Here is a 13216-nt window from a genome sequence, read left to right on the forward strand (position 1 = left end):
TGTGGCGACAGGTTCATTCTGTTTCATTATCGATCTATTCACTGCGGAACCCTTTTATTAACACCGTGTCTTGACGTCATCCAAGGGCGACAACTTGAATCCGGTCTTAAATGAAGGGTCTATAATTCTAACATTTTCTTTTGCTTTAGTGTCCAGCTTTTTTTGTCATCCAATGAAAACGCTGAATTTCTTTAAAAAATGTATGCTAATTTTCACGAACAACAAAAGTCGATACTATATCAAATTTTGTTCATAGTCCCCTTCTATTTTTCATAGTGCTTCATAGAACCGCGTTCGTAAAAGTCTTCTTGACGTTATAAAGTGAATATCAATGAAGCCAAATAAAAACATGACACTAAATACAAGATATATGTAAGTATAGGTATTCATCCGTAGCTGTATTACAGAAAGTAGAACTATCCCCCCCCCCCCGGTCGAATTTTCTAAATTTTGTAGAACAGCACGGATGAACACTACCATGCCCGTAAAGAATTATGCAATTTTTTCAAATTTATTTGATCTTCAAACTTTTCAGGATAACTGCAAATTGCATTCCTCGTCTTTAAACTTATCCTACAATTTCCCAGGACAATCTCTTTGCATACAGTTCTGGTGATCAAGTGACTTTCAGCACCACATCGTTTGTATCGCACATATATATTGTACGATATGTGTGTGACATGATGTTTTAGTTTTTATGTCAGATTTTTATCAATATTGTATAAACATACTTCCCTGTCGACGTCTTTCTCCGGTTGCTCATCGAAGTTTGAAGACTGATTATGTCGGTGCTAGGGTGTAAGTGAGAGATGTTGCACCTTTCATCAGCTCTCGCGAACAGACTCGAGTCTGCAATCGTTACTTTTTTCAAATTTGTTTTTATTGCTTTGAACAGATCAAAAACGGTCTCAGCTGACAAACATCGCTACGAAATTTCACGATGAATTTCGCATGCAATGACTTTAAGTCATCATTCGATTTATCCTGCTTTTACATTCATTTTGATTTTGATGTCTGCCTGCTTTAAGTCTTGTATCATCATCCCTTCATACGCCCTTGACTTTAGCATCTTATAATGCTTAAGGAAAGGACAGTTGCTAATGTTGCTAGAACTTGCTGTTCAACCATTTTGCCTTTTGTTAGAATTGTTGTTATGTCAAAATAATGCTCTTAAATTGTATTCAAAGAGTAATACATGTAGAATATTATTAAACTTTTAGATGATAACAAAAATTTCGGTAGCTTGCATTTACTCGTACCGTTCATGAACATGCTTTATCAAATCAGTCTGCAACAATTTCATATTTCTTTGCTTTTATCCAGTTTCATTATTATTATTTATATTCTTTAGGGACTTTGCTTTTTCTATTCTATTTGTTCCTATTATGACTTCGTAAAACTTTGTAGATTTGTAAAGGTAAATAAATCGTTATTACATTTTAGATCCTGTATGTTGAAATTAGTTAAGGATGCTACATACAGCGAACTGAAATTATGTACTGAAACAATTTTTAAACATCAAAGAATGTGTAACATTTATATATTTACAATATTTTTATATACATTATAAATCAGTTTTAAAAAATAATAAATTTAGGTCCCTATATTTTATCATTGAAAATCTGACCAAGATTTCATCAAAAATATATTTCAAATTACCTCCCTTTATTTACATGAACTATTAATTTCGGTCATATCTTATTAAGATATGCCTTTTTACATTTTTATTATCATAATTCTACATTTGAACAGGGACTTAAAAGTCGTGGTATTACAGCGGCGATAACGTAACAGTTAGAAAATGTACATGTTTTGATATTTTTTATCATCTAATATTACAGTAGTGACACAATGTTGCACTACTGTGATGTCACATTACATTTACAAGTCTTGTTTGTATTGGAAATACTTTCCTTACCAGGTAGGCATCAGTGAAAGCATTTTTTTATTATTATATAATGTCTGGCCCCTCTGTCATGGACAGTGCATACGATAAATGTAATTATGCAAATTTAAATGATTTACAAAACATCCGGAATAATGTACACTATGTCAACAGGGGCTCTTCCGGCGTCATCCGGGAACGACCGGGGAAGCGCCGGCATGAACAGTACCTTCACCTGGGCTCTGCCTGGATGATCCGGAGCGCATCCTGGGTGGTTAGTTCGGAATAACCGTAGTTCTGCCGTGGTTAGTGTGACCGCAACAATAATTGCACCCCGGATCGTCCCGGATCATCCCGGTAACTTACCGGGATGGTCCTGGGCTCTGCCGGGAGTAAGTGAGACCGCAGCTTTATACACGTACTATAGGCGCGTCAGTGAAAAATTACTCTTTTTTCACTTTAAACCGTCTTAATTTTGGGTATGTGATAAATAGAATTTTAAATTCGTGTAAGTTCATTACTGAATTTATTGAACTCGTTGAATAAAATAATATTATGGTCACAAGAGGCTCGCATAATATAATTTTATTCAACTCGTGCAGTAAATTCAGTATTAAACTTACACTCATTCAATATTCTCTTATGATAATGGGCTGTTTTGGTTTTCCCTTTTTCAGGCTAACGAGAGCGCATCCTGTGATGGTGTAGATAGTCAACTCAAGGAAGGTAAGTCAATGTCTTTTTTTAATGATATACGACGAAAACACACCAAAATAATGAATTTAAAATTGATAATTTGCTTTAAAAAGATGCATTATGACATTCCATGCGATTTATTTAAATTGTGGGTTATTTTTCAGCAGTTTCTCAAAATGAGATCACAACGAATGATACAAATATACAATAACAGAGAGATAAGTAAGTAGAAAAAAAATGAACTTTTGGTTATTTTAGTGAATTTTACATTTTATGAAACATTTTAATGATCGTATATATTTTACAGTAAAATAGTTATCGTATGAAAATAGCACAATATGACGATAGATTAGCAATTCATTTTCAAACAAAGTTCATCACGTTGCAACTCCGTAAAAATGGTTTTGCACGGTCGTGCATATATTTTGACGGGACGTCATTTGCATTATGTAAACATAGCATTACTTAAGAAACGTTAGTGTTATACTATAGGCGCTACAATGAAAAACGTTTCTTTATCACTTCAAACAGTCTTTGTGTTTGGTGCGTAATGAATATGATTGAAAATTAATTTCATGTTCACAAGTTCATTACTAAAATTTAGTAATATTGAACTCGTTGAATAAAATAATATATTTGCCTGAGACTCGCATTAAAAAATTTATAAAACTCGTTCAATAAATTCAGTATTAAACTTACACTCATTTAATATCCTCTATGTATTTAAATTTATCAATAGACAAATTTATACCAATGACCAATGGCTCGAGTTATAAAAGTATTTATTTATCTATTTTCAGGAAACGAATGGCCTTGTTCTAGTATAATTATTGCGTAGAAGATTCGTTAATAGGAAAATACTGTGTGGTCATGAACGATTATTTGCCATATGATACCCTGGCATGATATTGGACGTTGATGATGATGACGAGGTGCAAGTTACTAGTTATACTTGGACCCAACACAGTTTTCTGGCCTACCGGTATGGTATTCATTGAATTTCAGAAATGTGTAATAACACTTTTAGATGAGGAACCCGAGCTTGTGGCAAAAATCACCAGGGTTGTGGAATCTGATTGTTAAAAAGTAAAACATTGACGAGCAAGGGAACCCAGCGAAATGAGGAGTCCAAAGCCTGTCTCTAATTATGCGTTTCTTTATTTAATCGTTTGTTTACAGAACAGTTCTAGTTAATGTTTTATTGTGCAAATAGAAGAAAAATAGCAGTTATTTAGCGTGACAGTTGTGGTTAAGTTTACCACATAAAACGTGTTATAGAAACAGTTTATTCAAAAACTTGAAATGTCTTTTTGATGGAGAAAGTCAAATGCTTTAACACTTAGTAGCTTTTATTGAAATATATTAGAAAAAAATCCCGAAATATGCATTGCATGTATTGTATGAAACCTTATATCAACAGAAAAATGCAATTACTTACTTATAAGACATTAGCACAAGCATGTTATATATCTGAACGTGATTGTCGTGCATAACAATTTTCTAAGCAAATCGTATTTTTAAAAAGCTAATTTGATAACTTATCGGACTATGATGGAAAAAATATAATACTGTGTAATGTGAGTTAAAGCTAATTATAAATTTTGTACATGTATCTATTTTATGAATAAAAAATATCCAACTTCTACTGGAAGTTTATGATTTTCTATCATAAATTTGAATACCCCTTACCCCTAACCGCTGTGTTTGAATACCGAAAACGAATTTCGTATTGCTTAAGCGGGAAAGCGGTTGGTTCTAACCAAGTGCCCGTTTGGATATGAAAATGACCAGAGTGGCACCTCGGGTCTTACTCCACCAAGAAAGCTGAACGTCTTGTTGGTCATATGGAAAACATTTTCGAACATAAAACAAACATTAGATAGTGACTGTGTATTGTGCACTACTTACTGTGAAAATCTTATAATACAAGACGTTAAAACATTACGAATATTTTGCTGACATCGCAAAGGACTGTGTCTAGCTTCCTGTCTTCTGTTTACTGCCTACGGCACATTGCTTACTACTAACAGCTTAATTTACTGTCCACTGCCGTTTGCTTAAAGCGACTCCACTGAGGTTTAACCCTTTACCTCATATATACGCGAAACAACGCACTTGCCCCCCCCCCCTGTAAGGCCTCAAATAGTGAAAAAATGTCCTGTTTGGGCCCCAAACACATGTTTTCGTTTGAGAAATGTTGTTTAAAAAATTGACCACTTTTTCGGCGCGGCCATCCAACCAAAAGATACATCAGGGGGTTGCCAGAAGGGGGATGTGTCCCCTTCTGTTTGGGGGGTTTGAAGAGGGGCGGTAGTCTCCCTCATCGCTAGGAAAATTTTGGACTTGTGAGAGGCTAAAAAATGACCCCAGATCGGTAATAAGGTAACGTGTAACCAACGCTGAAAAGCATTAGACTCTACCTCAATCCATTGAGAAGTTGCAGCACTTTGAAATCAATTTTGATGGAAAAAATCAACGCAAAAATTTTTTTTTGGCAATTTTGAGATGTCCCCTCGTTGCAATGGAAACAGGAAATTTAAGCCTGAGCATGTTGTTACAAAGGCAATGGTCCAGTACACATTTTTGCCAAGTTTGATTAGTATTGAAGCTGTTTTTATAGTTTTATAGCAATTTGAACTTGTAACGGGAAACTTTTCAATGAAAACAGCCATTTTTCACAAAATGCTTATGAAGTAATGGGTTAAAAGCCAAAGAACATAAAATTTGAATTTTCGTACGTAAATGAGCTGGGGCACTTTAAACTGAAATATATGCAAAGATAGTCAAGAAATATACTTCGAAATAGATTGAAAATCGTATTTTTATGCTTTTCTTAGCTAGATTTGTGTGAAAAGCGTTTAAACGCTTTTCATTTTTGAGCATATTTTTACAATATTGAATAATTATTCTGGAAAAAACGAAATGCGCGAATGATCTGAAATTTTGCACAAAGATTAATGGTCTAAACCTACATCAAATGGTACATTTTTCTGGCGTCCGTCTGTAAACTTTTACTTACGGCATTTTATCTTTAAAGTCACAAAAACTTATATTTCCACATGATAATAAATCCTTTTATCATACTATTCGTAAACGTCAACATTTCGTCATTATATATTCCAAACCATACCTTCAAAAAAAAAATTCTGTTAAAGTTATAGGGTATTTAAGTTGTCATCAAAATTTTAGTAACGTCATTAGCCGTTCGCCTCTTTTTAATTAATGATAACATCGACAGCCATTCATCAGCAAGAATAAATAGCGCTGAAAGCCGTTAAAGAAAACAAGTTTCAGCGCCTTTGTGCTACAGTAACTAGGAAAGAGTAAAACATTTTTGTTCATTTAAAATATATATTTATTCATGATACTTTCTAATAGACGTCTTGCTTACGAAATCCATCTACTCTTCAATAATTTCTAAATTTTCCACCATAATAAATGGTTTATTTTACAGCATGTAATTTAATTTAAAGTATTAGTATAAGTTAGTTAGTTAGTTAGTTAGTTAGTTAGTAAATTAGTTAGTTAGTTAATCAGTTAATTAATAAGTAAGTAAATAAGTTAGTTAGTTAATTAGTAGGTAAATAAGTTAGTTAGTTAGTTAGTAAATTTTATTAGTTAATTAGTAAGTAAGTAAGTAAGTGAGTGAGTGAGTGAGTGAGTGAGTGAGTGAGTGAGTGAGTGAGTGAGTGAGTGAGTGAGTGAGTGAGTGAGTGAGTGAGTGAGTGAGTGAGTGAGTGAGTTCGTTAGCTAGTTAGTTAGTTAGTTAGTTAGTTAGTTAGTTAGTTAGTTAGTTAGTTAGTTAGTTAGTTAGTTAGTTAGTTAGTTAGTTAGTTAGTTAGTTCTCTTGACGGGCTATTATTTGTTGTATCTTAGCTGAGAGACCTTTATCTCCACGGTATTTCAATCCAAAAAAGGTCGCAAGATCTAGAAATATTTTTCTGAAATGTTTAATTCAAATTAGGTAAATGCAAATTTAACGCTTAATACGAATATTCAGTCTTATAAATGAAGGCATCCATCAAGTGGTATTATAAGTGGACATGTCCCATGTAGAACTGCTGTCTGCCCATTTGATTGTACTGTGTGTTTTCCATAGAAGTGCGTTCGTCAAAATAGTCATGACGTAATAAATGAATATTAATACAATAAAGCTTGACACTAAATACAGTGTATATGATAGTACAGGTATTCATCGTAGCTGTTCTACAAAAATTAGAAACATTCTCCGGTCTCTATCGCCCCCGTCGAACTTTCCAATTTCTGTAAAGCAATAGGGATGAACACTATTATATGCGTATCATGCCCGTAAGATTTATGCCATCTTTTCAAATTCATTTGATCTTCAAAATTTGCAGGATAACTGCAGATTGCCTTCCTCGTCTTTAAACTCGTCCTACCATTTTCGTTTTTTTTTAAGTTTGACAATCTCTATATTCATACAATTCTGGTGATTTTCACCGCAAACTGGGGTATTTTTGGGAAATGCTGTTTGAGTCTTTATGTCAGATTTTCTTGAATCCTACATAAACCACAGATATATAACTCTTATACATGTATTTAGCTCCATGCTGTCTTTCTCCGGTGGATCAATGAAGTTTGAATACTGATTAATCCGGTGCTAGAGGGAGGGCATGAGAGATGTTGCGTCTTTAATTAGCACTCATGAACAGACTCGAATCTGCAATCTTAGTAGGGTTCGAACCCATGATCTCTGGGTTAAGAGGCAGACACCTTAACCACTAGACCACAGCTCCCCTCAACAGATTTATTCAAAAGTTTATTTTTTTATTTTATTTTATTTTACGAGTATAAGTTTAAAAAAACAACAACAAAAAAACCCCATAAAATAAAGTGTCTTATTTGCTAGAAAATTGGCTTATCTGTACATTTATTGTACAAAAAATATTTTTATTGTTCATCTGCTTTTTTGAATGTTTTCTTATAATATTTTCATTAAAAAAATATTTCTTTAAAATTTGAACCTTTAGTGACGCATCTTACGATTGACGTCGCGATTTAAACAGTAATAAATTTTCGTCTAAAGACAATTGTTATTACCGTAGCAATCTATCTATCGATAGGTACTCGACACAAAGATAAAAGTGAAGTGTCAATCAACTGATGGATTTTGTATATTTACAGTGGTAGGTAGTAGTTTTCAAGTGTTTAACAATTGGCAAAGTTATTTTGGTCATAATTTTATCAAAATATTGAACTGTCATTGAAAATTACCGCGTCGTAAAGTGACTATTTCAGTTTTGTTTACGGTATCATTTCGTCCTCAGGAAGTGTCGACCTAGGGGTCAAATGTTTTGAAGTTGACATTTTGCCAGAAAGTGTCACAGTGACTTTCAAAATACCATCTTCATTAGCACTGAGGAAAATAAAGAAGTTATTGTCTTAATAAATCGAAAATAATTCTTGCAACTGCATTACCAAGAATTTATTTATTTCATTTCTCTTTGAAGTATCATGTTCTGTTTAAATTAATTTCATTAATGATATATTATTTATATATAAACTTTAATCATAATTGATGGGTGATAAATGCAAATTGTATGGCAGTTATGTACATATTTCATTATTTAATTACTATACACTAATTATTTAGTAGTAATTTGATGCATACATGTGTCACATTAAAACTTATTTTTAATATATATTATATTTTATCAACTTCTGTTGCTCAATTTTGATTTATTACAACTACTATGCCATGAATAATATAACCCATTCCACTCAAGTTTATTAAATGGACTGATAAATTCCTTGAAAATACTAGTCATCAGATGACACTGAATCGCTATCCTAAACACTAAACATAGCATATTCTCTAAACAGGCTCAGCATGGAATGCCCCTTCTGAAAGTCAAAAGATTTTGATGTGAAAAAATTCTGAGATTTTTTTGTTCTGGGTAAGAATCCGGCTGATAGAGGGGAGATGTTGGTCATACACAAAACAACACAATACAATTTATCTCAGCGCAAAGTACAATTAGTTGGACTAGCCCCTATTCTTGGTAATATTACTACAATGTCACACCATAACAATTCTATCAGTTTCACCTCACTCTTTTTTTGAGTGAAATGGGAGCCACATGCTGTCTTTATGATTTCTCAAGCAATATTTAAAAAGAAATCCATAAAAATGATCATTTTATAAACAAATTGTATCTTTGCTGCCTAACTGTGCTATTGGGGCATCTTCCAATGTTCCAATGACAATACCTATGTACCCTGTTAAAGTAAAGTACCCAGTGTTTTTGTAAGCATTGCGTCAGGGCTCTCTCTCTCACTCTGTTGTGGGAAAATACTTGTACACTTTACCTGAAGGACTGCAGAATTTCTTGTTCTTTTTGGTTGCATGGAAAATTTCAGACATTTTTTGTTGCATATGATTTATGGGCAACCTTTTAATAATACATTTCTTCCGAAATTTTATAACTTACAGAATTATTAAATTGCAAGACTTTTGTTTAAAAGTTTACAAGTGCACATGCCCCTTTACCCGGAGGGCCAATTTTCTAATGTTGTTTAAACTTGTGGCCCGACCCTTTTGCTTTTTAATAATAACTATAACATCCATGTAATAACTGTATTCATTACTGTTTTGTAGTTTGTTTGCATACATGTGACAATCAGGGGCGTAGCCAGCTTTTTGCAACTTGTAGGCAGATAAAAGGGGGTATGGGGGCATAGCCCCCAGAAGCAAAACACAAGTTCGATTAAAAATAGCAAAATGCGCGTTCCAAAGTATGTTCAACGAAAATTATCAACACAATCATTTCAAACTACGAATTTGATACATGCAAACTAGATCTATACTAAGGAAGGTTAATCATGCACACATTCTTGATTCGACTATACGGCTTGAATCCACTACCAACCCCACCCCCGCCTGTTTTTATTGTATTTTTTGGGACTTTTGAAAATGTCAATTTCTTAACCAACTTGTAGGCCCATGCCTACATGGCCTTATAGTAGCTACGCCACTGACAATGTATCTGTTTTTGTATAAAATGTAAAAGCAATAAAATATTATAAAACTAAAATCCGTCAACCTTAGTAATGAGGCAAACACTTACAGGAATCTTCATGTCTGGTGTGCACAATTTCTGTGCAAAAATAATCTTTTGCATTGAACTTATAGCCTGAAAGTAAATAGACTTTTGAAATGACAAAACATGGCGTATGACTCCTGCTATTGCCTCAGGGGTGAGGGGAGTTGGGTTGCAAATGACTGATTAAAAAGAAAGTCATGATTTACAACAAATATTTTGCATTAGTCTTACATTTTCCCTCAAACTGTCATTAATAATTTTGGGAATATTATTTGCAGGTTCATCTATATTTTCCAGACATTGGTCAAGTCAGCTCTAAAATTTCTAATTTTATAGTGTACATATATCCTGTCAGTTGGCAGAGAAAAGGCCATAATTATCTTATTGCTTGATCTTCAGTGTTAAGAATTTAAGATAAAATTCATAATATTAACAATTTGCATCAGTTAACAATAAACAAGCAGTTTTAATGGTTGCAGTGATGATGTTGGAAATACAATGCTTTGATAACTTTGTTGAATAAGATATTGAGGCTTGAAACTTGCCAATTCAGGAAGTAATTCTATTTTTAGCTCACCTGTCACAAAGTGACAGGGTGAGCTTTTGTGATCGCTTTTCGTCCGGCGTCCGTCCGTCGTCCGTCCGTCCGTCCGTAAACTTTTGCTTTAAATGACATCTCCTCATAAACCACTGAGCCAATTTCATCCAAACTTCACAGGAATGTTCCTTTGGTGGTCTTCTTTAAAAATTGTTCAAAGAATTTAATTCAATGCAGAACTCTGGTTGCCATGGCAACCGAAAGAAAAATCTTTAAATATCTTCTTTTAAACAACCCTTAGAGCTAGAGCTTAGATATTTGGCATGAAACATCTTCTAGTGAGTGTCTACCAAGTTTGTTCAAATAAAAGCCCTGGGGTCAAAATTGGCCCCGCCCCAGGGGGTCATTGATTTTCCCTATATGCATATAGTAAAAACTTAAAAAATCTTCTTTTAAAGAACCCAAAGAGCTAGAGCTAAGATATTTAACATGAAACATCTTCTAGTGAGTGTCTACCAAGTTTGTTCAAATAAAAACCCTGGGGTCAAAATTGGCCCCGCCCCGGGGGGTCATTGATTTTCCCTATATGCATATAGTAAAAACTTAAAAAATCTTCTTTTAAAGAACCGTAAGAGCTAGAGCTTAGATATTTAGCATGAAACATCTTCTAGTGAATGTCTACCAAGTTTGTTGAAATAAAAGCCCTGGGGTCAAAATTGGCCCCGCCCCAGGGGGTCATTGATTTTCCCTATATGCATATAGTAAAAACTTAAAAAATCTTCTTTTAAAGAACCCAAAGAGCTAGAGCTAAGATATTAAGCATGAAACATCTTCTAGTGAGTGTCTACCAAGTTGGTTCAAATTAAAGCCCTAGGGTCAAAATTGGCTCTGCCCCGGGGGTCATTGATTTTCCCAATATGCATATAGTAAAAACTTCAAAAATCTTCTTTTAAAGAACCATAAGAGCTAGAGCTTAGATATTTGGCATGAAACATCTTCTAGTGAATGCCTACCAAGTTTGTTCAAATAAAAGCCCTGGGGTCATAATTGACCCCGCCCCAGGGGGTCATAGATTTTCCCTATATGCATATAGTAAAAACTTAAAAAATCTTCTTTAAAAGAACCCAAAGAGCTAGAGCTAAGATATTTAACATGAAACATCTTCTAATGAGTGTCTACTAAGTTTGTTCAAATAAAAGCCCTGGGGTCAAAATTGGCCCCGCCCCAGGGGGTCATTGATTTTCCCTATATGCATATAGTAAAAACTTAAAAAATCTTCTTTTAAAGAACTCAAAGAGCTAGAGCTTAGATATTTAGCATGAAACATGTTCTAATGGGTGTCTACCAAGTATGTTCAAATAAAAGCCCTGGGGTCAAAACTGGCCCCGCCCGGGGGGTCATTGATTTTCCTTATATGTGTATAGCAAAAACTTAAAAATCTTCTTTGAAAAAACCCAAATAGCTAGAGTTTAGATATTAAGCATGAAACATCTTTAAGTAAATATCTACAAAGTTTGTTCAAATAAAAGCCCGGGGGTCAAAACTGGCCCTGCCCCAGGGGTGTCATTGTTTTTAACTATATGTGTATAGTAAAAACCTTTAAAAATCTTCTTTTAAAAAACCCAATGAGCTAGAACTTAGATGTTTGGCATGAAACATCTTCTTATGGGTGTCTACCAAGTCTGTTCAAATAAACAAATAAAAGCCCTTGGGTAAAAATTGGCCCGGGGGGGGGGGGGGGCTATATACAGGTGAGCGACCTCAGGGCCATCATGGCCCTCTTGTTAGGTTTATTGTTAATAAAATATTTTATGCAAAATCTGGGCATGTGTCTATAACATGCAGGGTAGTTATATTGATTTATGCATACATTATAATCAAAGGTTTCGTCTTACAGAAAGTTAACATGTCATCTTACAGCCTGTGATAGCAATGGTACAAGTGCATATAAAATTAGATACTTGCATATCTTTTGAAAAAATGTTTTTTTGCTTGTAAATAAATGTGTCTTTATCTAATTTGATTTTAAAGCAGCATGCCTCCAGATTCTTGCTAATTTTCATAAATATTTTAAATATGCATTTGCAAGTAAAAACATGTGAATTGATAAAAAAAATTGACTTTAAAGAGACCTTACGTCCATCTTATTATCTAATAGGATAGAAATGCTACTTACTTTTTATTTTCTCAAAATATTATTTTGGTATCCTATATAGTTTCCAAAACAATACTCATTGGCTAATTATCTGAGTCATCTTAAGCTTCTGCTGCCTTTTGGTTTAGGGTTTAGGTTTGGCCCCTGTCCACAAAGAAAATAATTTGTTTTTGAAGAGTCTGAAAAAAAGTTTTTGTTTGTAGAGATCCATCTTTCCAAAATAGAGTTACATATCTTTGTAGTTTGAAATTGATAGTGGTGTTGTATTAACATAAAAAGGACTTGTTTACTTTCTATTTTTAAGTTTTAATTAACCTCTTTTCCTCCTATTTGACCTGACCTAATTTACGTCTCCTTGGACCCTGCTTTCATATATATATATATATATATATATTCCCCAAATTGCGAAAAAAATGAAGCTCAGAACTATTTGCACTTTAACGATTTTAGTGAGAGTGCAATGTTTATGAATACATTTCATAGTTCACATATTTTTTTTTTAAATCGTACTTATACCGCACAATGCCCTACACGTACCATTAAATATTTCAAATATAGACCGTGATTACACAATAAAATCTTCCGTGATCGCCTTTGATGCTTTTAAATGCTGGCATTTTTTATTTGTAATCCATTTTATATTGGATATTTAGTGATGAGCAATATATCCCTGTATGTTGTATGGTCGACGGTATGTAAAGTTTATTTCTGTCATAGCTATATTGTGATTTCTTCACAGTGTTTTATATATATTGTATTGGATATTTTCTTGTGTCACTATATTGTAAATTGTAAGTACAATATTTATAGTACAATGTAGACTTTTTATCTATTTCTAGATGTGTATATTTTAATTTCATATATATTTGATTTACCAT

General features: G+C 33.6%; 1 protein-coding gene across 1 annotated transcript in view; it reads left to right on the forward strand.

Annotated features, from left to right (window-relative positions):
- Positions 1 to 7596: 7596 nt before the first annotated feature.
- LOC132722342 (anion exchange protein 2-like) overlaps positions 7597 to 13216 on the forward strand; it is a 171909-nt gene continuing 166289 nt past the window's right edge. Inside the window, exon 1 of the mRNA XM_060706827.1 lies at positions 7597 to 7728. The gene's annotated coding sequence lies outside the window, so the exon portion shown is untranslated. The remainder of the gene's footprint in view (positions 7729 to 13216) is intronic.

The sequence above is a fragment of the Ruditapes philippinarum genome, unplaced genomic scaffold (genome assembly GCF_026571515.1).
Source record: "Ruditapes philippinarum isolate M1 unplaced genomic scaffold, ASM2657151v2 ctg335_1_1_1_1, whole genome shotgun sequence".
NCBI lineage: Eukaryota > Metazoa > Mollusca > Bivalvia > Venerida > Veneridae > Ruditapes > Ruditapes philippinarum.